This window comes from Vombatus ursinus, unplaced genomic scaffold, assembly GCF_900497805.2.
Source record: "Vombatus ursinus unplaced genomic scaffold, bare-nosed wombat genome assembly UNPS02014817.1, whole genome shotgun sequence".
Classification (NCBI taxonomy): Eukaryota; Metazoa; Chordata; class Mammalia; order Diprotodontia; family Vombatidae; genus Vombatus; species Vombatus ursinus.
In genome coordinates this window covers 2,666,522-2,691,261 of record NW_020954595.1, presented here as the reverse complement: position 1 = coordinate 2,691,261, position 24,740 = coordinate 2,666,522, and the positions used below count along the sequence as shown (strand labels likewise).

The following is a 24,740-nucleotide window of genomic DNA, read 5'->3' as shown; positions in this document are numbered from 1 at the left end:
GGACCCTCTAAAGTTAAAATCAGGCATTTCATCAGAATGGCAGCCCCTCCCCAGACCCTTCAACTTGGCACAAAATCCGCTATGTAGAAGGAGTAGTTTTATATACAATCTGCAAGGAAATAGCCTAGAGGAACACTAAAAATAAGGAAGGAGATTTTGGCTGGGCTACCTGACATGTGACCCGAAGAGAAAAGAAGTAATGGTGAGGACATAGGAAAGATGTGCAAACGATTTCCATTTTCTTCTTCGGCAGGCAGGCCACCTCTGGCTCTCAAGTTAGACTAGGCCAACGGGCATCTGATTTTCTCTTCTTTTGCCAAACCACGGCCAAAACAAGCCACACATTCCAGTTAATCTACTTTTCTCTGCTCAGCTGGTGGCTAATTAACTCCTTTTAAAATACATTTTTTTAAAAATTTCAGTCTTAACATCCAAAAAACTTGGCTATTTCCACATACAAAGTAGGACAAGACAGTCAATGGTATATGAGACTGTGAATCTCTATTATGCATAACTTGCTTTTCTTTTTAAAAATATCATAGACCCAAACATGTAACTTTCAAAGCTGTTCTCCATGTCTGTGATTCCTTCTGGACTTCTTTATATTATCTCCTGCCAATCTTATAAAAATGCCTCAATGACCATCTTTTTTCCTCCTACAGCCCTATGGAATGTCAATAAATACATTAGGCTTAGTGAAGGAAATGTTCCAAAGAGTCAGGAAGACTTGAGTTCAAATCTAGACTCAGACACTTAACGACAGGATGACCCTAGGCAAGTAAGTCACAACTTCTGCCTGCCTCAGTTTCCTCAACTGTAAAATGGGAATAATAACAACACTTACCTCCTAGGATTGTTGAGGAGATTAAATGAGATATTTGTAAAGCCTTCAGCATGGTGCCTGGAACACAGAAGATGCTTAATAAATGCTTAGTTCCTTCCTTCAAAGCAAAAATAAGCCCCTTTGTCTGATGGCTATATCTACATTTATTTATTCACATGGCGTTTCCCAGATGAAATGTAAGTTTCTTAAAGAAAAGCATTAGTTTCTTTTTGTCTTAGTAGCCCCAGGACCCCAGGTGGCGTCTGGTATGCAGCAGGTACCTAATAAATGCCTGCTGATTGATTTTAAAATAATTTCAATGAGAACCAAAGTTCTCCAAGTCTCCCAGCAGCAAGCACAGACTGGATACTTTGTTTTTCCTGATCAGTTCAAATGAGAAGTCATTTTATACCTGGGTTACTAATAGTCCTCTTCAAAGCGAGGCTCATTAGTTGGTAGGGCTTTCAACCAATCTGTCCACAATCAGTCCACAAGCATTTAGTAAGTGCCTACTAAGTGCCTATCAGTGTGCTAAGTGCTGGGAACAGGAGAGGCTCTCCTGTTCTGCTCTCAAGCCATTTACAATGTAATGGGAGAGGCGATATGCAAAACAATATGTACAAATGAGATCTACACAGGATAGACTGGAGGTTACTGGCAGAAGGCACTAGAATTAAGGGGTTGGGAAAAGTTGTTTGTAGAAGGTGGGATTTTAGCTGGAACTTGAAGAAAGCCGGGAAGTCGAGGAAGAAGAACATTCTAGGCACGCAGGACAGTCAGTAAAAGTGCCTGGAGATGGAGATGGACTGTCTGTTACAGGGAATAGCATGGAGGTCAGTATTGCTGGATTGCAGAGTATATGGGGTGGGAGGGTGTGGGATATGTGCATAGAATGGGGGCAGGTTATGAACAGTTTTGAATGCCAAACAGAAAATGTTGTATTTGATGGAACCATTGGAGTTGATTGAATGGTGTGACATGGTCTTTAGACCTGGGCTTTACGAAGATAACTTTAGTGCTGAGTGGAGGATGGACTGGAGTGGGGAGGGCCTCGAGGCAGAGTGACCCACCAGCAGCTACTGCAGTAGCCCAGGTGGGAGGTGATGAGGGCACCAGGGTGGGGACAGTGCAGAGGAGAGAAGGGGACATGTTCAAGAGATGCTGCAGAGGGGAAATGAATAAGCTTCGGTGAGATTGGATTGGGGGGAGTGAGAACGAATGAGGAGCCAAGGATGAGACACAGATTAGGAGCCTATGGTACTGAGGGGATGCTGGTGCCTTTGACAGCACTATGAAAGATAGGAGGTGGGGAGGAATTAGGAGAAAGATAATGAGTTCAGTTATAGACAGATTGGATTGAAGATGTCCACATGACATCCTGTAGATGTGCAAAAGGCATTTGGAGGGGCAAGTCTGGGCAATCAGCAGAGAGGTTAGGGCTGGACAAATAGATCTAAGAATCATCTGTGCAGATAAAATAATCCATGGGAGCCGATGAGATCTTAAGTGAAAAGGCATAGAGCAAAATGGGGGTCCAGGAAAGAGCCCCACAGGACCCCAGTCATTAGTGGGAATGATCCAGACACAAATCCGATAAAGTAGAACTGAGGAGGAGCAGTCAGAGAGGCAGAAAAGGAGCAAAACAGAGCAGGGTCCCAGAAACCTAGGAGAAGAGAGTGTCAAGGAGAAGAGGGTCAGACACTTGGGAGAGGCCAAGAAGGATGGGGATTGAGGAAAGGCCAGGAGATCTGGGAATTAAGAGATAATGAGCAACTTTGGAGAGGGCAGTTATGGTCCAATGATAAGATCAGAAGCCAGTCTGCAGACAGGTAAGAAAAGAGTGAAAGGCATCAATTGTAGATGACTTATTAAATTAAAAATGATAAATGGTCCTAAATTAGCATTGGAACTTGGCTCCTCTGGCTATATAAATACCATTAGCTAATCCATTAATGGATATATATCCAATAATGGATAATATATATACTATATTATATATATGCATGTATGTATATATGCGTATGTGTGCATATTTATGCATATGTATGGATGTGTGCATATATGTATATATGTATATGTGTGTATATATATCAGCTAGGTAGTGAAGTGGATAGACCAACCAGCCAGTAGTCAGCAAGACTCATCTTCATGAATTCAAATCCAGCCTCAGATATATACTAGCTGTGTGATCTGGGCAAGTCACTTAACTCTATTTGACTCAGTTTCCTCATCTATAAAATGAGCTAGAGAAGAAAAGGGCAAACCAGTCCAGTATCTTTGATACAGTCCAGTAGCTCTCGCTTTAGCATGCTACCTGCAGTCTTGGTCATGTTATTATCATGCTTAATAAACCCTTTTTTCATAAGCAATCAATGGTGTCCAGGTCAAGATATCAAAATTCCAAATGCCTGGCGTATGAATTAAAGATGTTTCCCGTACTATCTCATCAACAAATACAGCATTCCCCTCTCTTTAGTGCTCACATATTAATATTTGCCTTACTCTTCAGGGAAATTAAAAGTGAAAGCGAATATTCTTGTATGAGCTGACTTTCCCAAGTTCTTAAAGGGATATTCCATGTGCTCCTTAGCTCACTGTGACAAGTATAAATGTATCCCTCTCTGACCTCCTGAATGCGATTGGGAATAGAAAAACACCCACCAGCTGGGTCCATTTGGGGGGTGGTCATTTTTCACTTTGGCAACCAGTAAGGTCCTAGAATGGCTGCCAAATCCTGGCACCCTGCGATTTCTTGTCAAACTTTGTTGGTTTCATGAATTACTCATTAGTGCAGATCCTACTATATAGGTTTTAATGTAACTTGCAAATAAAATAGAATTTAACAAAAAGCCCAGCACTTCAATGTGTTATGATCCTTTTTAACATCCAGAAAATTCCTCAATTCCTCCATCAGTCTATCCATTCATTCACTCATTCATTCATTCACAGCATAGCACAGCAGAAAAAGAATGCTATTCATCTTGGTGTAATAGGAGCCCAGGTCAAATCCAGGCTTTGCCACTTTCTACCAGTGTAAACATTAGCAAGTCTGGCCTCAGTTTCCTCACCTCTAAAATGAAAAGGTTGTGCCAGAGCTCTGTGATTTCTTCCATCTCTAAATCTAGGATTTTAAGATTCATTCATTCATTCATTCAAAAAGCACTTAGTAAGCATCTACAGTGGGGAAAAATGTTTATTGAATTGAAGAATTGGAATGCACTATGCTAGGTACTCCAGATACAAAGGCAAAATGAAATAATGTCTATCCTCAAAGAACCTTCATTTTGCAGAGAGATTCAACCTATCAATTAGTCAATATCAATCAATAAGCATTTATTAAGGACCAACTAGGTGTCAGGCACTGTGCTAAGTGCTGGGGACACAAAAAGGGGCAAAAGACAGTCCCTGCCCTCAAGAAGCTTACAATCTAATGGACTGTAACCTATACAAAGATAAGTAATTTAAAAAAAACACAAAATAAATACAAGTAAACTTCTATTCTAATGGTGGAGAGAATAGAGATAACTAGGTAGGCAATGAGGCTCTGTGGATGGAGTGCTCAGCCTGGAGTCAAGAAGATCTGAGTTGATCCTCAAACACTTATTAGCTGTGTGAACCTGGGCAGGTCACTGAACTTCTGTGTGCCTCAGTTTCCTCATTTGTAAAATGGGGATAATAATAACTACTTTTCAGAGTTGTCTTAAGGGTCTAATTAAATATAATTAAAGGGATTTGCAAATCTTAAAGATCTATGTTCATGCTAGTTATTATTATTATTACATATATAATTTATTATATTTTATAAGAGATACAAATTATTATTACTACTATGTATATACAATTTATTATGTTTTAAGAGATATAAACTATTATTATTACTACTACATATATACAAGATAAATAGTGTAAATGGAGAGGGAAGGGACTTGTGGTTTCACTCCCATTCACCAATGCAAGGTGCCATCTTGAGTTTTAGGAAGGTGCCTGCCTTAGGGCAATGAAAGGTCAAGTGATTTACCCAGGGTCATACATCCAGGAAGTGTCAGAGGCAGGACTGGAATCCAGGTCTTTTCTGGTTCTAAAGTCAGCCCTCTATTCACCACATCGCCCTTCCTCTCTAAGGTGCCTAGCACTATGCCTGAAACAAAATAAGTGTTCAATAAATGCTTAGGGTTTGATTGATTGTTTGACCGCTCTTGGTGACTCTACAGGCCTGTCATCCTTTGCAAGAAGGCATTTATGTATGAGCACATTTGGTCCTCACTCAAACTATGCAGATTTGCCGTTACCCACACCACCTGCTTGGATAAACACAGAAACTCCTTTCCAACAGCAAAGAAACATTGAACATCCAGTTTTCCTGGCTGATTAAGGTGTTCATCCATCTCCAGCTATTGGTATATGTTCAAATCAGCGTCAGGCATGCTGCTGAGGCTGGTCTAAAGGTCCCCAAATTCATATTTAATGTAGAGATAAGTGCAGCAATCGATCTTTCCCACATCTGAGGGGCTATTGTAATCCTGCCCATGATGCAGCCATGCACAGCTATTGTCATGGCTCTCTGCCCTAATAACGCCAAACGAACCCTTTCAGACTCTGAAGCCTGGCAGGAGAGATACAGTGTCAGCCCTGGGGTTGGCCCACATGAATTTTTATCATGTTTCAGGGAGCAGCTGTCACAAAGGCTCTTACATCATGCAAAATTATAGGAGCACAGAATACAGCAAAGACCTTTAAACAGTGGGAGCTGCAGGCCAGGGTAGGAAAAATCCTGGTCATGTCTATAAAAGTCAGTATTCCCAGGTTAGGTGAGTTTGGCATCCACGTCTTCCGTTGACTGAAATGAGTAATTGACCCCACAGCTACAGGGTTTTCTTTCTTTCTTACTTTCTTTCCTTCCATACACATGGTGAAAATTTACAATAAAATTGGGAGTGGGGGAGATAGAGGAGAACAGTGGAAAGATGTAGGCTCCCGGTATCATCCAGAGCCATCAAAATGTCCAGAGCGGGGCTTATTCCAAGCCTGGCACTGGCTTGCCAGGGGATTTGGGGTGGGTCCCATTTTGTTTTCCTATCTGTACCTCAGTTACCTCACTCATGAAAGCCTTGGGATGTAATATGAATCAATAGCTTCTGACTGCAATATTAATCAACTGCTGTGAGGGATAGAAGCTTTAGAAAAAGACTATAAAACACAGCAGAAGCAGGAAAGAAATATGTTACAGCAAATGGGGCACTGTCAAAAATGGCGGAGAAGGGGCAGCTAGGTGGCGCAATGGATAGAGCACCAGCCCTGAAGTCAGGAGGACCTGAGTTCAAATCTGGCCTCAGACCAAACACTTGACGCTTACTAGCTATGTGACCTTGGACAAGTCATTTAACCCCAATTGCCTAAAAAATAAAATGGCAGAGAGCAGGTTGGGGACATTTTGAGAAGAAGGCTACCTTGGGTCTCTCCAGTTGCAGATGAGACCAAACAAAGGAGCAAACAAAGAGAAGTCAAAATCTTTGGCAAATGATGATAATTGACCTAAATGTCTTTAAGAGATGTCTCAGTACAGCACTAGGAAGTAGTCCAAGGGTCAATCTGAGACTGAGTTTTTCAAGTGAATGTGAGGGAAACCGAGGCACAGACTCATAATAATAGCCACAGCTGAAGAATCAGATCATAGATCTAGAAAGGAAAGAGCCTTTATAGATCATCTAGTACAAACCTCTAATCTTAAAGATGAAGCAGTTGAGGCCAAGCAGTCAGGTGACTTACCCAAAGTCAAACACAGAATAAGTGGCAGTGCCAGGATTTGAATCCAGACCCTTTGACTTCCAATCCATCTCTCTTTCTGCTACACTACGATACTCGCCTTCCCCCCACTGCCCAGTTGAGATTGGGGTTGGAGATGAGACATAGAAGAGTCAAAGACAGTTTGGAACCTGTGAGCCAGTGATTTCCCAATCATGAGAACATGTCCTCCTTCTAAGCTCCCTAAAAGAAGTGTCTGTGTGAAATCCTCTTGTATAAGGGCCACGTCACCCTACTTGATGCCCAGTTGAGAGGGGGATGGTCTAGCACCCTGGGGTGGCTTCTCTGTCTGATGTAAATAACCCTGTCCCCATCTCCCGTCAGAAGGCATTATGGAGCAACCCAGGCCACATTGAGGTTGGCCCCTTGACTACTACCTCTCTTTGAAACCCCTATTTCAGTGGGGAACACCACTATGCTTCTAGGCATCTTGGCTTCCCCCTCAGCCCACAGGCCCAATCCTTTGCCAAATGTTATCATTTCTTCCTCTACTGTATCTGCCACATCCATCACCCTTCACTGTTGGTCCCTCATTTTTTGTTTAAACAAGTTATGGCCCATTTATTAAAGAATACTCTTGGACAGTTTACTTTTCACTGGTCTGTTCTGGCATGCTTCTAATGATATCAGAATCCCCTGGATCAATGACAGCCAGTGTACATGCTTTGTAGTACATCCCACATGCCGTACCCAGTTCAATGCCACTGTAGTGATGTATGCCAGTTTTGGCCAACATAGCGTAATATTCAATCTCTGATTTCCTCAAGGCTGGGCAGTTTTTGGCTAAGATGACTAATTTGGCTTTGCCTTGTCTGATCATTTTCAGGGTCTGTTTGTAGCCTAGCACATATTTGCCGCTTTTCATGACCAGCTGGAGCCCCGAGTTGACGGACTCCAGCGACATTTTTGTCTTCTTTGCAGCCACCATCTTCCTGCCTGCGGTGTGGGAATAATAATGACCTACCTCGCAGGGTTGTTGGGAGGATCAAATGAGATCATATTTGTACAGATCTATGATCTGATTCTTCAGCTGTAGCTATTATTATGAGTCTGTGCCTCAGGACTCAGCCAGAGCCGTGCCTCCAAGATGGCTGAGAAGCGAGAAAGTGGTCCCTCATTTTTTAAGAGGACCAATGACATCATGGGGTAATGTCTTGACTTGCTCATGAATTGGATTTAAGTGAGGCAGAGCTGCACAAAGTCCTTAACCTCACTCTTTCTTCCAGAGTCATTGAAGTCCAGTGGCAGGACAAAAGTCAGGACTCTTCCTTCTACTCACATGGTGACAATGTCCTAGGCCAGGCTGTCTTCACCTGGACTACATCAACAGCGTCCACATTGGCCTCCCTGCCTCCAGCCTCTTCTCCACCCAGCTGCCAAACGATGTTCCTGAAGTGAGACTCTGACCACGACACTTTCCTTTTTAATGAACTCCAATGGCTCCCCAGGACCCTAGGTTCAAACAGAAACTCAGCCTCTGCTGATTTTCAAAAATTCTTCAAAATTTGACCCCAATTTACCTTTTCATATTTATTCAGCCAAGTGACATAATGGATAGACTATTGAACATAGAGTCAAGATTTGAGTTCAAATTTAGCCTCAGATACTTTTTGACCCCGGGAAAGTCACTTAACCTTTATTGACCTCAGTTTCCTCACTTTAAAATGGGGATGATAACATAACAGAAAATGGGAATAATAATGACCTACCTCCCAGGGTTGTTGGGAGGATCAAATGAGATCATATTTGTACAGTGCTGGCATACAGTAAATGCTTAATAAATGCTTGTTCCCTTCCCCCTTCCCCCCTTCTCAGGATTATTGCATCAAATGAGTTAACATAGGTATGGGACTTTATAAACCTTAAAGGGTTATGTAAATGCCTGCAATTATCATTATTATTGTTGTGGTGATCATTTAGTATATCCCTCTCCTTCCTGTGCCCCGCCATCCAGGCAAAGTGTTCTTTCATTCTATTATTTACAAAGGACCCTCCAATCTCCAGTCTCCACAACTTTGCACTGGCTGTTTCCCTCACCTAGAATTCACTCTCACCTCATCTCAACTTCTTAGATTCTTTACTTCCTTCAAATCTCTGCTTAAACAGCTGGATGAACCTTCTCCTGATCACACAGCTGCTGGTCCCCTCCCTGAAAATAACAATTACTTTGTATCTATTCTGTACATATTTTCAGAAGACTTAATTATGTCCGTGCTTTGTCCCCTGATGTAAATGGAAGCTACTAGTGGGCAGGGAATGTTGAATTTTTTCTTTGTATCCACAGCACTTAGCATCATATCTGGCACATTACATATACTTCCACATTGACTTCTTGACTATAAATGAGGAAAGTGAGATCCAGGGAGGGTGAGTGGCTTACCTAAGGTCACACAGGCAGGAATCATCAGAGGCAAGATTTGAACCCAGCTCCTCTGACTTCAGTCAGGACTCTTTCCAGGGCACCCCACTGCAGCAGTTTACATGTACTTTCCCAAGTTTTTTCGAAAGTCTCATGTTCTCAATTCCTTATGGCTCAGTGATATTCCATCATATTCTAAAACAGTTATTCAGGGGAGGGGAAAATTTGGAACTCAAAATTTTTAAATGAATATTAAAAATTGTTTTTACATGTCATAGGGGAAAAATAAAATATTAAATAAAAAAAACAGTCATTTAGCCACTCCCCAGTCAATGGACCTTCAGGGTTTTTTTGTTTGTTTCTTTTTTTATCTTTTGCTGTCCCAGAAAGTACTGCCACAAATATTTGGGACTTTTTTTCTTCTGCCTTCAAGCCTTTTCTGAAATGTAGCCAATGATGATAACAGTAACATTTCTTTAGCATTTGTGGGTTTGGAAAACACTCTATAAGAATTATATGATTTGACACAATAATCCTGGGAGGTATGTGCTATCACTATCCCCATTATACAGTTAAGGAAAACGAGGTAGGCAGAAGTTCAGTGACTTTCCCAGGTTCACATAACTAGTAAGTCTCTGAGGCAGTATTCACACTCAAGGTCTTCATACCTCCTAGTCCAGAAATCTAATCACTGTGTCACCTAACTGTCCACTCAAAACTACTTAAAATCTCTTCTTATACCTGTCCAACTCCCAGGTCTAAAGTTAAATATTTTTTTTTCTTTGAAGGACATATGGAATTGATTGTGTGCAGAAACCTGTGTCAACTTGTAGCCATGCCTATAAACTACATTATTCTCAAATGATATTCCAGTATTTGAGGTTAAAATGTAGCTATGCCCATAACCACAGTACAAAGATGGCAATGCCCACTTCTCTGATAAACTTGTAAGCCAAAGTATGGGGCAATTTTGATGTCTCCCTCCTTTGGAATAGTCATTATGTACAAAACACCACCACCTCCCCTCAGATTCGGAGGGAGACAGTCCAGTACCCTGGGCCCAAGAGCTCTGGAACTGGCCCTCCCTCTCCACCCCAGACCATTGGCCCTAGCTCCAACATGGGCCCCACAGGCATTTTCTGGAGGAGCATACCCTTACCATCTTACTACTCTTTACAGGTGCTACACACACACACACACACACACACACACACACACACACACACAAGCAGCCACAACTTCTGAAGACCTGGAAAAAAAAGTTTCTTGACACCAAAGTCCTCGGCACCATCAAGTGTTCCAACATCAGAAATGGATGTGGTTTTATCCATGCAAATGGCATTCCAGAAGAGGCAGGATCATCTGCTTTGCCGCTCAGCCCAAAGAACCACGAGACCACTCCATCTGACCTATGGCTGAAACCTCCCAGCTGCTTTGCCCCCCCTATCAGAAGGAAAACTGGAGTTTTATTTATCTGTCTCTATCCCCAGGGATGACCATAGTGCTTTGCAAATAGTAGATGCTTATGAATCTTGTTTCATCCACTCCTGTATTCATTTATTCATCGATTGGGTGGATAAAATGTTGGAGATGGAGTCAGGAAGACTTGAGCTCAAATTCAGCATTAAGACAGGCTGTATAACCCTAGACAAGTCACTTAACCTTGATGTGCCTCATTATTCTCATCTGTAAAATGGGGATAATAATAGCACCAACATTCCATGTTTATTGTGAGCTAAAATGAAATGATATTTGTAAAGCTCGTTCTCAGCCTTAAAGAGCTCTACAAATGTATCACCATCATCATCATCATCATCATCATCATCATCACCATCATCATTCATTCATTCATTTATTAATTCATTCCTAATGGATACAGTGCTAGACTTCGAAACAGGACAACCTGGGTTCAAATTCCACTTCTGACATTTACTAGCTATGCAACCTTGGGCAAGACCCTCAGATGTATTTGCCAAATCATAAGTAGGTGATACTCTATGCTGGTAGAAGATTTCACCAAACCAAATATTTCCCATTATTTGCCCATTTGTGTATCTCATTCAGGAGCACCATTTGACATGGCGGGGGTGGGGAGGATAGAGGTCCCATACAAATGTCTGGGGAGCTGCTTGGTTTGCCAATATGTCACTATGGAGGGCTGGAGTATCTGGTTTCCAGCCCCAGATGTGGTTTGTTTGTGGATAATGGTGATTATTCAAATTAGGTGATATGAAGGAATTTCTGAGATAAATAATAATGATCTGAAACAACTTCTGACCAACCACTTATGTTACTGTAATAGTGGAAAAGCCTCCCCTCCTCGCACGAGGGCACTCCCAAGAGCAATAGTCAGTTCACATGAAAAACCTGGTTTTGCAAATAACCAGTGGTACAATTTGGGTTAAGTCATCTAAACCCTCAGGCTGTCAGTCTCCATACATGTGGAATGGAAGGGCAGGGGTTGGGGGAGGAGAAATTATCCAACCAGTCCCTTATTGGAAATATTGTCTCAAAGCCAACAAAGCCAAACCAATAGATGACAAGGAGCTGTCTGCCTCAAGATTTTTATAGTAGTATTTATGTAATTGCAAAGATGACAAGAAACCAAATGCGCCCCCAGTAGGATGGAGAAACTCAGGACTCCTCCTAGTCTAAGTGACTCCACCCCCTAGTCCAAGATGTCCCTCGATACAATCCCTTTTACAGCATCCCCCACAGGTCACCATCCAACCTTTCCTTGACAAGCACCAAGTCGGGAAAGCCCACCACCTCTTGAGGCAGCTCAATCCAATTTGCTCCTAATTGCTAGGAATTCTTTTTTGCCCTTCCATCGGGGCTATAGTGAGCTCTTTGTAGCTTCTACTCACTCTTCCTGGTTCTGTACTCTGCGGCCAAGAAACAGAAGCCGCATCCCTACCAACACGAAAACCCTTCAAATGCTTGAAGACAGTTATCGTGCCCCCTCCACCAAGCCTTCTTCTCTCAGTTCAACACCCCACTTCCTTGAACCAATCCTTCATCATCTTGGTGGCCTTCTCATAGACAAAGTGCAGCTTTTCAATCTTTCCTGAACCGTGACATACAGAATTATACACCATACTCCAGATGTGTCCTGAACAGAGCAGATTACGGAGGAACTGTCATCTCCTTATTCCTAGATCCCTTGTCTTCTTCAATATAGTCTCGGTTCCCCTAAATTTTCTTGGTCCCTCCATCACACCACTGACTCATATTGAACTAGCCAGGCCTGAAAAGATGCCATCTTTTTCAGACAGATGACTAGTCATCTTCCCCATCTTCCATGAAACTGATTGCTTAAACTCAAGCATAAGATGGAATATTGGTTCCTATTAAATTTCAGCTTATTCAGATCAGCCATGTGTTCTGGCCTGTCAAGATCATTTGGGCTTCTGAGTCTCATCCATTATGTTTCACTGTGCTTCCCAATTTGTGTCACCTGCAAAATTGGTAAGGATGCCATGTATCCCTGTATTCCAGTCATTGAAATAATCTGAAAACAGCAGTGGAAGATGCCGAGACCCCTGGGGATCTCCACTGGAGATCACCTAAACGAAGAGAATTATTAATGACTATTCTTTGGGTTTGATCATTAAACAGGGGGATGGTTAAATCATGGTTCATTAATGGGGAAGGACGATTTCATTTGTTCTTATTCAGCCCCAGAGATAAGAACCAGGAACAATGGGTGGAAAGGGAGTAGAGGTGAATTTTGGCTTTATTTAGGGAAAAACTTTCTAACAATTAGAGCCATCCCAAAGAGGAAGGGCCCACCACAGGAGGCAGTTTTTACTTCCTCAATGGACAACTGAGTTGGATAACTATTTGTTGTGGTCTGTTAGAGCAGGGTGTATACATTGAAACAGATGGTCATTGAGGTCTCTTAGAACTCCAAAATTCTGTGATTCTGGAAAGCAGTGGATTATTATAAGTACAACCAGTGCCTATAAGCATGCAGAATTAAAAGAAATCTGACGAGAGTTTATGAACAAGCATAAAACCAAAAAGTAGAATGAAAAGACAAAGGATACACTATTAATTATAAGAAGACAGCTAGATGCTGCAGTGAACAGAGAAGCAGACTTGGAGTCAGAAAGACCCGGGTGCAGATCCTGCCTCAGATACTCCCTAGTTGTGTAACCACGGGCAAATCATTCAACCTTTCTCAGCCTTAGTCAGTTAGTTAATAAATATTTATTAAGTGGCTTCCCTCTGTTCACTATTTCCTATTTATCTTGTCTGTAGCTTGCTTTATATGTACTTGTCTGCATATTGTCTCCCCCATCGGATTGTAAGCTCCCTGAGGGCAGAGACAGTCCTTTGCCTCTTTTTGTATTCCCAGAACTTAGCACAGTGCCTGACACATACTGAGTAAGTGCTTAATAAATGTTTATTGATTGGTTAATTGAAGGGCATACTGCATTCTAGGTCCTGGAGTTAAGTTTTGGACATGATGAGTTTAAGATGTCAACTGGTCAACTAGTTTGAAATGTCCAACAGGCAGTTGGAGTCTCAAGACTGGAGGTCGGCACAGAGCTAAGGTCTGGATAAGTTGATTTGACAATCTTCAGAATAGAGACAACAATTACATCCACGGGAGCTGATGAGATCACCAAGTGAAGTAGTCTACAGGGGGAAGAGAAGAGGGCCCAGGGCAGGGCCCTGTGTAAAATGAAGCTAATAATAGCACTCACCCCTTATGGTTGTTGTGAGGATCGAGGAAGATCATAGGAGTAAAGTGCTTTGCAAACATTAAATTGCTATGTAAATACTAGCGATGACGATGATCATAGACGAGGAAAAATGAGTGAGAAGGAATGGACTTAGAATCCTGACGGAGACTTCGAAGGAGAGACTGAAATGTGATGTCATTCCATGTGCTGAAATTTATTCATTTAGCTTTTAATCGTTGGGAGGCAACCTTCACTTGTTTTATTCATCTCCGAGTTAATATTATAATAAATATAATATAACAAATCTTATAATAAATAAAGTGTAACGAATATAGCAAGGGGTATTAGATTAAATTATCTCTAAGGTACCTAACCATAAAAATAATAAAAACAAAAATAATAAATCTGGTATAGTCGATAGACCTAGAGTCAGGAGGACTTAAGTTGAAATCTGACCTCAGATACTTCTTAGCTGTATGACCCTGGGCAAATCATGTAACTACTATTTGCCTCTGTTTCCTCATCTGTAAAATGGGGATAAAATGCCTCCCAGAGTCATTGTGAGGTTCAAAGGTGATAACAAGTGTAGATCATTTAGCATAATGCCTGGCACACGATGAGTATTATATAATTTTTAATTAAACATTTAAGCCCCGATTATCACTGTCATCAGGAAAAAAAGGCTTAATTTAAGGTACTGCACTACAGTAAACAGTGATCATGCCAACAAGAAGAGGACAGAATAACTTCCTTTCAAGGATTTCAGAGTCTAGTTTGAGCAATGTTTCCAAAATTATATTCCTCATCTGCTCCTCTTCCTAACATTCACTTTGCTGTTAATGGCACCACCAGTTCTCCCAGAAACCAAGGCCAAAGCCTTCGACTCTTTTCTGATGCTTCTCTCAATCAATTACACAAGGCTTGTCAATTTGATCTCCAAAATATCCACTCCTTATGTAACCTCTCATCACCTCTTACAAAGATGATCAAAATACTTTTGTGTCTGATTTGTCCTGGTTTAGTCTTTCCCCTTTAAACTTTGTCTTTTACTCCACTGTCAATATACAGTATTAATAACACTGCTACAGAGCTCAAGAAGCTTCACTGACTCCCCACTGCCCCTCTAATCTATATTGAACACAGCAGCCAAGTGATTATCTAGAAGGGATCTGAAAGGCCACTCCCACTTACAGGTGGTGAAACTCAGACCCTCAGAGATTAAGTGGCTTGCCAAACATGTAGTAAACCGATGCGTGATCACGCCACTCCCTACTTAATAAATACAAATGGGTTCCTGTTATGTGTTTGGCATTTAAACACTTTGATAACCTGGCTACAATCTACCCGTACAACATTTTTTGAGGGAGAAAGGCACTAGTAGCTGGGAGAGTCATCCAGGCTTGGCAAATTCACTGAGATGGTGCTTAAGGACATGGGAGGGGATCTCAGAGGCTATCCAGTTGAAGCCCACCACAAACCCCATTTTACAGATAAGGAAAATGAATCTCATGGAAGTTAAGTGAGTTGCTAAGGTCACACAAGTCACTAGGCTACAGAGATAGAATGCTATGTATGAGAAATGGCAAAAGAGGCAGATTGGCTGAACCAGCATCTGTAAAACTCAGGGAGTTAACTGGGGCATAACAAAGCAAATTACACCACCTGAATATAATGGAATGCTACTGTGTCATAAGAGATGATGAATGTGATGAGTTCAGAGAAGAATGAGGAGATGTGTATGAATGGATGCAGAGTGCTACAGGTAGAACCAAGAAACTAATATTCAAAATGACTACAGCAACATAAATGAGAAAAAACACAATAAAACAAAACTTAATTGTGTATAATTGTAATAACCACACTGGGCTCTGCAGAGGGATGAAAACACTGTCATTAAAGATAAAATCAATCTTTATTGGGAAGGTGGTGGTTAGGATCATCACTGGAAAGTTAAATATGCTGTCAGACATGGACAATCTGTTGCTTGATTTTATTGAACTTCTTTTTCTTTTTAAATCTCTGTTATAAGGGAAAACTAGCAAGGCAGAGAGGGAGAAGAGAAAGTTATATTCAGAAATGAATGTGATATAGAAACAAAATATGCAATCAAATAATTTTTAATTAAAACAAAAAAGAAAATGAACAGTAGAGATTAGAAGAGGTGTTTGGGGACTGAAGATGGGTAAATATTGTCTTGATTTTAAAAAAGGGAGAAAGATTGGACACATAAACTTGACTGAAGATTTCTAGAAACACTCTAGATAAATATTTTTATGGCTGAGACTTTAGAAGTGGATTGAGAGCCAGCCTAAGGTCAATGATTTGGATTCAATAGTAAAACAAACAAGAACAAAATCCTTCCAGCTCAGTGGTGTAATGGATAGAGTGCTGGTCTATTATAGTTAGCAACACCAGGGTTAAAATCTTGCATCAGATACTATTTATTTGACTCTGAGCAAGTCTCTTGCCCTCGCAGCATCAGTTTCTTCATCTGCAAAGTAAGGATAATAACAGCACCTACCTTACAGGGTTGTTGTGATGATCAGATGAGAAAATATGTGTAATGTGCTTTGACAAGTTTAAAGTGCTATATCAATATTAACCATTATTACTATTCTCGATTCAACACTAAGTATTTATTAAGTACTGGTATGTGAATTGGGCTCTGAGGATACAGACATATAAGACGGAGGCGTTCTCAAGGGCTCATAATCTAACAGGGTTCAGGACAGGTGCATAGTACCAATGATAAAAGGGAGGGTGAGATGAGAACAAAAGAGAGATCAAGTTAATGACCGAAGAGAAATTTGAGGACAGAGAAATTCCTCTTATTCGCAGGGATCCAAGAAGACTTCATGGAGAAGGTGGCATCCAAGTTCAACCTTGAAGAAGCAAAGAAACTTCAACAAACAGAGGCCGTGGCATAGATAAGAGAAGAGAATTCCCTCCTGACAGCCTGGGAATGCAGGCTGGAGGGCGGGCTGGTTTGTCTGGAGCGTTGAATAAGTGAAATAGAGTGCAACGAGATAGCAATGGAGCCCAACTATGGAGGGATTTGAATGATGGGGCTGGAATTTGTCATTTATTTGGTAGGTGTCAGGGAGTCAATGAAGGGTCTTAAATAGGAAAGCACCATTACCAGAGAGGAATATCAGCAAGATTTCTAAGGCAATAAAGCAGAGGATAGATATGTTGTCTCCTTTAATTAGAGTGAGAGCTCCTTAAGAGAAGGCTCAAAAAAATAAAAAAAAAATTAAAAAGTCTCTCTCTCTCTCAAAATATTTCTATTCTTAATACTTCGCACAGTGCTTGGCACACAGAACACGCTTAATAAATGTTTTTTTATCCATTTACTCCATTCATTCAATCATATATTCATTGATTCATTGGCCATTACAGTAATCTAAGGGGACAGAGATGAGCCCTAACCTAGGAGGGTTACGGTAAGAATGCCCACATAGGCATAGCTGTGGAAGAGATGGCGCTGGTAGACATGAGGGACTTGGAAACTGAACAATCATCATTCCTCTTTCTGAATTTGTGGGGCGAGAGAATCAATCTATCAGCAACAACAAAAAAGTGCTCACAATGTGCCAGGAACCGTGCCAGGGTCTTGGGGAGTTCGTTAACCTGGAATCCTGGACAAATGGTGACGACACAGAAGCGGAGAGAGAAAGGAGACCTTGAAAGTTTTGATCGCTCAAGCTTGGGCTCAGTATTCCACGACCCAGAAGGCAACTTTCAAGTTTAAACTGGGGCATCGCTTGTACTAGAGCTTGGGAGTTTTCAAAGGGAGAACTGAAGGGAAGAGTTGGGCCCAGGCCATGACCCAAGGGGGCAAAGCTGCCCCTAGTTCCAAGAGCAGTTCAGATACTTCACAGATCAGAAAACAGTCTCGGGGGGTCAAGTGAGACATGGAAGATCGCTCTGGTGAGCCACTGGTCCATTTACCCACAGGCCTTGTTGATGATGTCAGCTTTAAAGAAGGCAGCATTACCAAAGTGTCCATATACAGAGGCCCTGGATGACTGAACCAAGTGAAAGACAGACTTTCTAAATCATACTTGGCTTCTAAGCTGAATTTATTTATGATATTCCTTCCAACTCCACTCAAAAAGTTACTCATTACAAAGAGAACCATATTTGTGGAAGTTAATTTACAACTATGAGATGTAATATTATGGAGTAATCGAGACGCTGATTTATAGTAAATTTCCTACTGGCATGAATTTTTATACACAGGGCTTTAGCTGATCCCTCCAGCCTACAAATAATACTCAGCAATTATACAATATTGGGCAAACATGTGGTAACATACACTTTTACCCTTAATCCTATAGATAAATTTCATTTCTTTGAGTTGTGAGGTACTGTTCTACACATGACTTTTAGAAAACTGTGTCGATATTGTATACTGCTTACCATGGTAAAACTCTACATGGCCATCCTCCATATTAAACAATTTTTTAAATAGTTTTTGTTTTGTTTTGCTTTGTGTGTGTTTAAATTGGGATGAAGTTTGCAGTGCCCAGGAAGTTTCCACGATTGTATTTCATGTCTGATTGGTTTGGCCAATTGTAATGCCAAATAATGGTCCGCTATGACTGTTATTTATGCAGTGATCCAAAAATCATAAGCTGAAAACCATTATTTTTTTTACCAAAAACTTTCCCAGCTGTCATTTCATTAAAATACTAACCCAGAAAGTTAGTCATGGAGAGAGAGAGAGAGAGAGAGAGAGAGAGAGAGAGAGAGAGAGAGAGAGAGAGAGAGAGAGAGGGAGAGACAGAGACAGAGACAGAGAGAGAGAGAGAGGGAGAGAGAGAGAGGGAGAGAGAGAGAGAGAGAAACATCCAGGGACCTCAGAATTGGAAGGGGCCTAAAAGAGCATCCAATTAAAAGTGTATTCAATCACATCCCCAGCAAGCCTTTATTTGAAGACATCTCATGAGGGGAAGCTACTTCAGGCCAAGATAGTCATTTCCACTTTGGAAACTCTCCTAATTCTCAGGCTTTTTTTCTTGACATCCAGCTGAAATCTTCCTCTCTGCAATGTCTACCCATACTTACTCATTCTGCCTTCTCAAGTCTACAAATTTAATCTCATTTTCACTAAACTGCAAACTCCTTGAGGGCAGGAACTGACTTGTTCAAGTCTCTCTATCACTTGAGTCTGAAACAGTAGCTACCATATAGTTTTAGTGTTCAAAGTGATTTCAGGGATTATATCATTTAACACCTTCATTTGACAAATGAAGAAACTGATGCTCAGAGAAATTATAGTAGATACTAAGTAAATAATTATTTAATTGTATACTCATAAAGAGCTATTACAGAGGAAAAAAATCATTGCTTAAAAACTGAAAAAGAAATGAAAAATCTTTGCAGCAAGTTTTTCTGATAAATTTCTTATGTGTATATATATACACATATATGTGTATATATGTACATATACACATGTATATACATGCATACACACATACACATATATATAATAGATTCAAATTTATATGAAAAAGAGCAATTCAACAATTGATAAATTGTCAAAGGATATGAACCGGAATTTCAAAAAGGAAGAAAGCCAAACTATCTAGAGTCATATGAGTGAGTGCTCTAAATCAGTAATAATTAGGGAAATGTACATTAAAGCAATCTGGGTTTCCACCTCACACCCATCAGATCGACAAAATTGACAAAAAAGGAAAAATGATAATTGTTGGAGGGGCTATAGGAAAACAAGAATACTAGACTCCACTGTTGGTGAAGCTCTGAACTCAAATACAACTTGTGCCCAAAGGTTATTAAACTATGCATACCCTTTGACCCAGTGATACCAATACTAGCCCTGTGCCCCAAAGAGATCCAAGAAAGAGGAGGCCCTATATTGACAAACATATTAATAGTAGCTTTTTGTACTGGCAAAGAACTGGAAACTAAGGGGATGCCAGTCAACTAGGGAATGGTTGAACAAATTATGAATGTAAGGGAATAGTGAGCAAAAGGGAATATTGAATAAAAACTGAAGAATGGTAGTTTCAGAGAAAACTGAAAAGACTTGTATGAACTGAGGAGGGTGAAGTGAGCAGAGCCAGGAGAACAGCCAATGGTATACCTCAACGCTGTAAAGAAATAATTTTTTGGAAGACTTCAGAACTCAGACCAACATAATGACCAGCAGTGAATACAGAGGACTGGTGAAGAATGGTGCTCACTCCCTAACAAGAAGACAATAAACTAATTATGCAAAATTAGATCCATGTTTTTGGATAAAGCTAATATGTGAATTTATTTTGCTTAGCTATGCTTATGTGTTAAAAGTCCCCCACCCACCTCCAGTGGGGAGTGAGAGAGAAAAAAAATAACTACTTGATAGTTTTTAAAAAGAATTTTTAAAAAAGTGATCATGTCTTCTGGGCTAAACAGTAACATTTCAACTCAACCGATCCTCATCTGGAGTGCTCTTGGGATCCCCTCTTCTCCATCCCGATTGCCTTCTTCTGGGTGATGTCACAGATTTGATAAATGAATCATTTGTGCCTTCATCATTAGATAAAAATGTTAATCAGTTAACTGCTTTTATTTATATTTATTCACTATACAGTGATGCTGTATGTATTTATAAATATTCTTGTGTTTCTTTTACTACAATGTAAGCTTCTTTCCAGTAGGGATTGTTTCATTCTTTATAGTTGGCTGTATCATCAGCCCCAAGCATAGTGCCTGGCACACAGAATGGGTACTTAATAAATGCTTGTTGATTGACTGACTGACTGATTGACCAAAGACTCCACTAGATACACTCCCTTAAGGTGCCAGTGATATAGTAATGTATCTTCCTTGGCTTGAGTTAACCAGTTCCAAATCCACCTAACTAAATTATTGAGCAACCCATATCTCACCATCTTGTTCAGAAGCTCACATTAAAGACTTTCCCAGAAAACCACTGTTCCTCCAATCTGATGATGATTATCAACAGTGATTGCTCTGTGCATGTGAAAAAGACCAGGGCCCTAGATAGGAAGTGTGGAGCACTGTCCACTGAGGACATGAGCATCCCCAAGCGGGACAAATTAAGGTACTTCAACTCTCTTTCCAATTCTCATTTCTCTAGGTTTACACAAAGTTGAAGTCACATGATCTATCTTGGTCTTGCCCAGGAAGGAATAGGAAAATTCCTTCTGCTTATGGAAATGTGGAATGTGTAACTGCAGAACTCTGCACCTTGACTCAGTTTCAATAGGTATTCTTTGACTGTTCTTTCTCATAACTGAGGGGTGAAGAAAGGTTTTTGACTGGCTCCTGAGCAAAAACTGAGTATGACTTCCATGGGGGCAATTTGACCTCTGTCTTTCCCTGGCTGTGTTCAAGTTGTGTTTGTGAGCCTCTTACCTGGGGAAAGGTTTCATGCCTTTTCTAACATGGAGAGTCATGAGCCCATAGCACAGCTATTTTATATTTCTTTTATGTCTGTTCTTCTCTGCTACTTGGTGAAGTAGTATTGGTTTTGTTTTTTGTTTTGTTTTGTTTTTTTGGTTGGGCAATGGGGGTTAAGCGACTTGCCCAGCGTCACACAGCTAGTAAGTGTTATGTGTGTGAGGCTGGATTTGAACTCAGGTCCTCCTGAATCCAGGGACAGTGTTCTATCCACTGCACCACCTAGCTGCCCTGATGAAGTTGTATTGGAAAGGGCTCCAGCAATGTGAGCTTCAAGTGGTTGGAAGGTTAACAAATGGGGTTATAGATGTGTTATAACAGGGTTTTCTTTTGGGGTACATGTTGGACCAGATGGCTACTGGGTTCCCATATAATCCCCAAATTCTAGGGTTCTGGATTACTTCCTGAGACAATAATAAATGCAGCACAGCTACCTAAAAAATGTCTTAAATCTTGGAGTTCCTTTTTTTCTTTCCAAATACTCAGGCTGCCATTTTTCCCCCAAACTCTACACTTCTCAAGCTTCTAGCTGAACTGTTTCTTCTTGGCTTAACATGAGAATTTAGAAGCCACACATTAAGCTCTGGATTAGCAATGTAACAATGATTCCAGGGCGTCCCCTGCAAAATGTCATGGCTTCCATCCAGTCCTTCCCGCCGAGAAAGAAGGTGGCTGCCACAGCCTCTTTGTGAGTGCTGACAGTGGTCTCAGAGTCATTTAGGCAAATCTCTTCATCAAAAGTCTTAGGCGAGAGTCCAAGACAACAGCCACAACAAAACGTCCAAATGCATTTGGGTGACACGCTAAAGCGGATGAGCTGAACTGGGTTCATTTTTTTTTTCCTCTAAAAATTCTTTTTTCCTTTCTTCTTTAAAACAAATTATACTCAGAAACATTTTACTTGAGAGTGACCCAGACTGAATGTGACCCTTGAAAAGCTGGACCGCTTTTGGCAAAGACGTCCCTGAACTCGAGCATGGAAAGCATCCCGTTCCCCTGGTGATTTGTGAGCACCGACCCCTTCCTGGCCTTCAGGGTTCCTTGCCAATTACAGTCATCTACAAGTAACTTACACGCACATGTGTTAATTTCACAGTGCTGACATTTGTCTTGTGTTTCACACATGTTATCTCAGAAGAGCATCACAGCTACATTTGGAGGTAAGTACCAAAAGCATCATTAATTTCTCCCTTTTCCAGATAAAGGAACTAAGCATTGGGCTCAACTTTTCCAGCACGGGACAACAAACAAGTATCAGAGGCAGGCTTTGAATCCAAGCTCCTCCTGAATCCAGGTCCATCATCCATGACAACAGCAACGTCGGCGGAAAGAGTGCTGTATTTGAAGTCGGAGGAGCCACTTACCACATGTTTGACCTTGAACAAGTCACCTAACCCCAGCGCACCTCAGTTTCCTCATTAGCACAATTTCATCATTTGTAATCCCTCTCCTTGGAATTTGGCCTTCTAAGAAGCCCTAGAAAAGACCTTTCAAACCAAGGAAAAATACACATCAGAATTTGTTGATTTCAAAGAGAAAATAGGTATGGGTGAGAATCATGGGGGGCTGAGGAAACGTTGTAAAGTATTCATTTATTCATTTGCTCGGGAATGAGAAACATAAGAAGCCAAAGGTGTGCAAACCACTCAGAAGTCTCATATTTACATAAGTATTTTCTTCTAGGAGAACATTATAAGGGGTGGATATATTGGGCACCAAATGATATTACCCTAATGAGGGGCAGGTAGGTGGCGTAGTGGACAGAGCACTGGCCTTGAAGTCAGGAGGACCTGAGTTCAAATCCGGCCTCAGACCAAACTCTTTACACTTACTAGTTGTGTGACCCTGGGCAAGTCACTTAACCCCAATTGCTGAAAAAAAAATTTTAAATAAAAGATTACACAGATATTACTCTAATGAGATCTTCTATATCTTAACATAGGCAGTTAATTTCTTGTTCATGATGTGGTAGCCATTTCTGAATCAAGTGTTTATGAATGGTGACATTCTGTAACTAGTTAGAGCAAAAGCCAAAATTACAATCAAAGCTGAAGGATAAAAAATAGAAAATAGGGCAAGCAATTAGCGTGGTTTCAACCTAACCCATTCTAGCAGGCTACTGATAATGAACCATGGGAAATAGATAGGTGTGGATGTGTGGGTGGGGGAGGTGGGAAAGACATTAATTATTTTAGCTTCCTACAGAAGTTCATAGCAACCCTATACTTTGAGCTGGGAGACACATTAGATACAACCACATAATTTTACAGATGAGGAAACTGAGGCTTAGAGAGGTTAAGTGACTTGTCCAAGGTCACAGAACTAGCAAGTACCACAGCTGCTTGGTGTAAAGCAAATGGCCCAGAAATGACATCAGCCAGGAAATACTTGATCTCCTTGCCAAGGAAAGAGATAGAGCAGCCAAAGGCAAGACCAGTTTGGAAGAGAAATCTATTTGAAAAACTTTACAGAGGAAGAAGAAGATTATAAGAATCATTATCTCATAAAAGAGAAAAGCTCGGTAGAGGGGTCACTAAGAATATGGAAACCAGGATAGAGACCCAGCTAAGAGATCACACCAACGGTACTTAAAGATCAGGTGGAGAACAATAAATTAGAAAAAAAAAAAAAAAAGGTGGACACCTTTGCCAGAATTCATTGGATGACCTGTTCCTATCATGTGATTTTACAGTTAGAACCGTAAGGGAGGCTAATGGCAAGTGAATCAGCTTTCCCATTTTACAGGCGAAGAAAATGAGGTAAGGAGAGGTCAATCAACTTGTGCAGGGTCACACAGCTAGAAAATCTCAAGAGAATTAAACCCCAGACCCTTGCCTCCTTGTCGGGTTCTCAATCTAACAAAGCACACTGCCGTATCTACAGAACTGCAATGGCCACATGCAGCCTCTGCCCTCAGGTACTCGTGGACCACCTAAACAAGCAAGAAGTGGAGGCAGGAATAGTGAGTGGACTGAACAGAAGTGATCTAAGAGGAGGTGAAAGGACTTGGAAATCACTGAGGGATCAATGTGAAGACGTCTGAAAGGGGGGAGGTAATTAATGGTTGGGGGGAAGAGCGAGGATTTTTTTTTTAATCAAGAGATGAACACTATTAACCTGCATGTGCACTTTCTCATCTCTATAAAATCTATATGGAAATAGTGTAGGTGAGAACATAGGAATATCCTTGATGAAAATGGCAGAAAGGAGCAGACTGGTTCTCTCAAATGATTTTCTAAAATGGACCACATTTTCACATATACATAATAAGCCCTAGAACATAGTAGGTGCTTCATAAATATTTATTGACACCCAACAATGGGAATGGGATTGAATTTACTAAAAGTTATAGAAAAATTAGTACAAGATCCTGAGTTCACAATTTGTTGATTGTATAATATATTAATTATATATCTATATATCTTTATGTATGTATGTGTGTATGTATGTATATATATATACATATGTGTGTATATATACATATGCATATATCGTATATACATATATACATATATACATATATACATATATACATATACATGTACATGTACATATACATGTACATATACGTGTACGTGTACATGTACATATACATATACATATACATATACATATACATATACATATACAT

The 24,740-nt window shown here is 40.7% G+C and overlaps 1 protein-coding gene and 1 pseudogene across 1 annotated transcript in view; both read right to left on the bottom strand.

The window, feature by feature from the left end:
• ERC2 (ELKS/RAB6-interacting/CAST family member 2) overlaps positions 1–24,740 on the bottom strand; it is an 888,684-nt gene that overhangs the window by 227,842 nt on the left and 636,102 nt on the right. The window lies entirely within an intron of this gene.
• Positions 7,212–7,553, bottom strand: LOC114023311 (annotated as a pseudogene).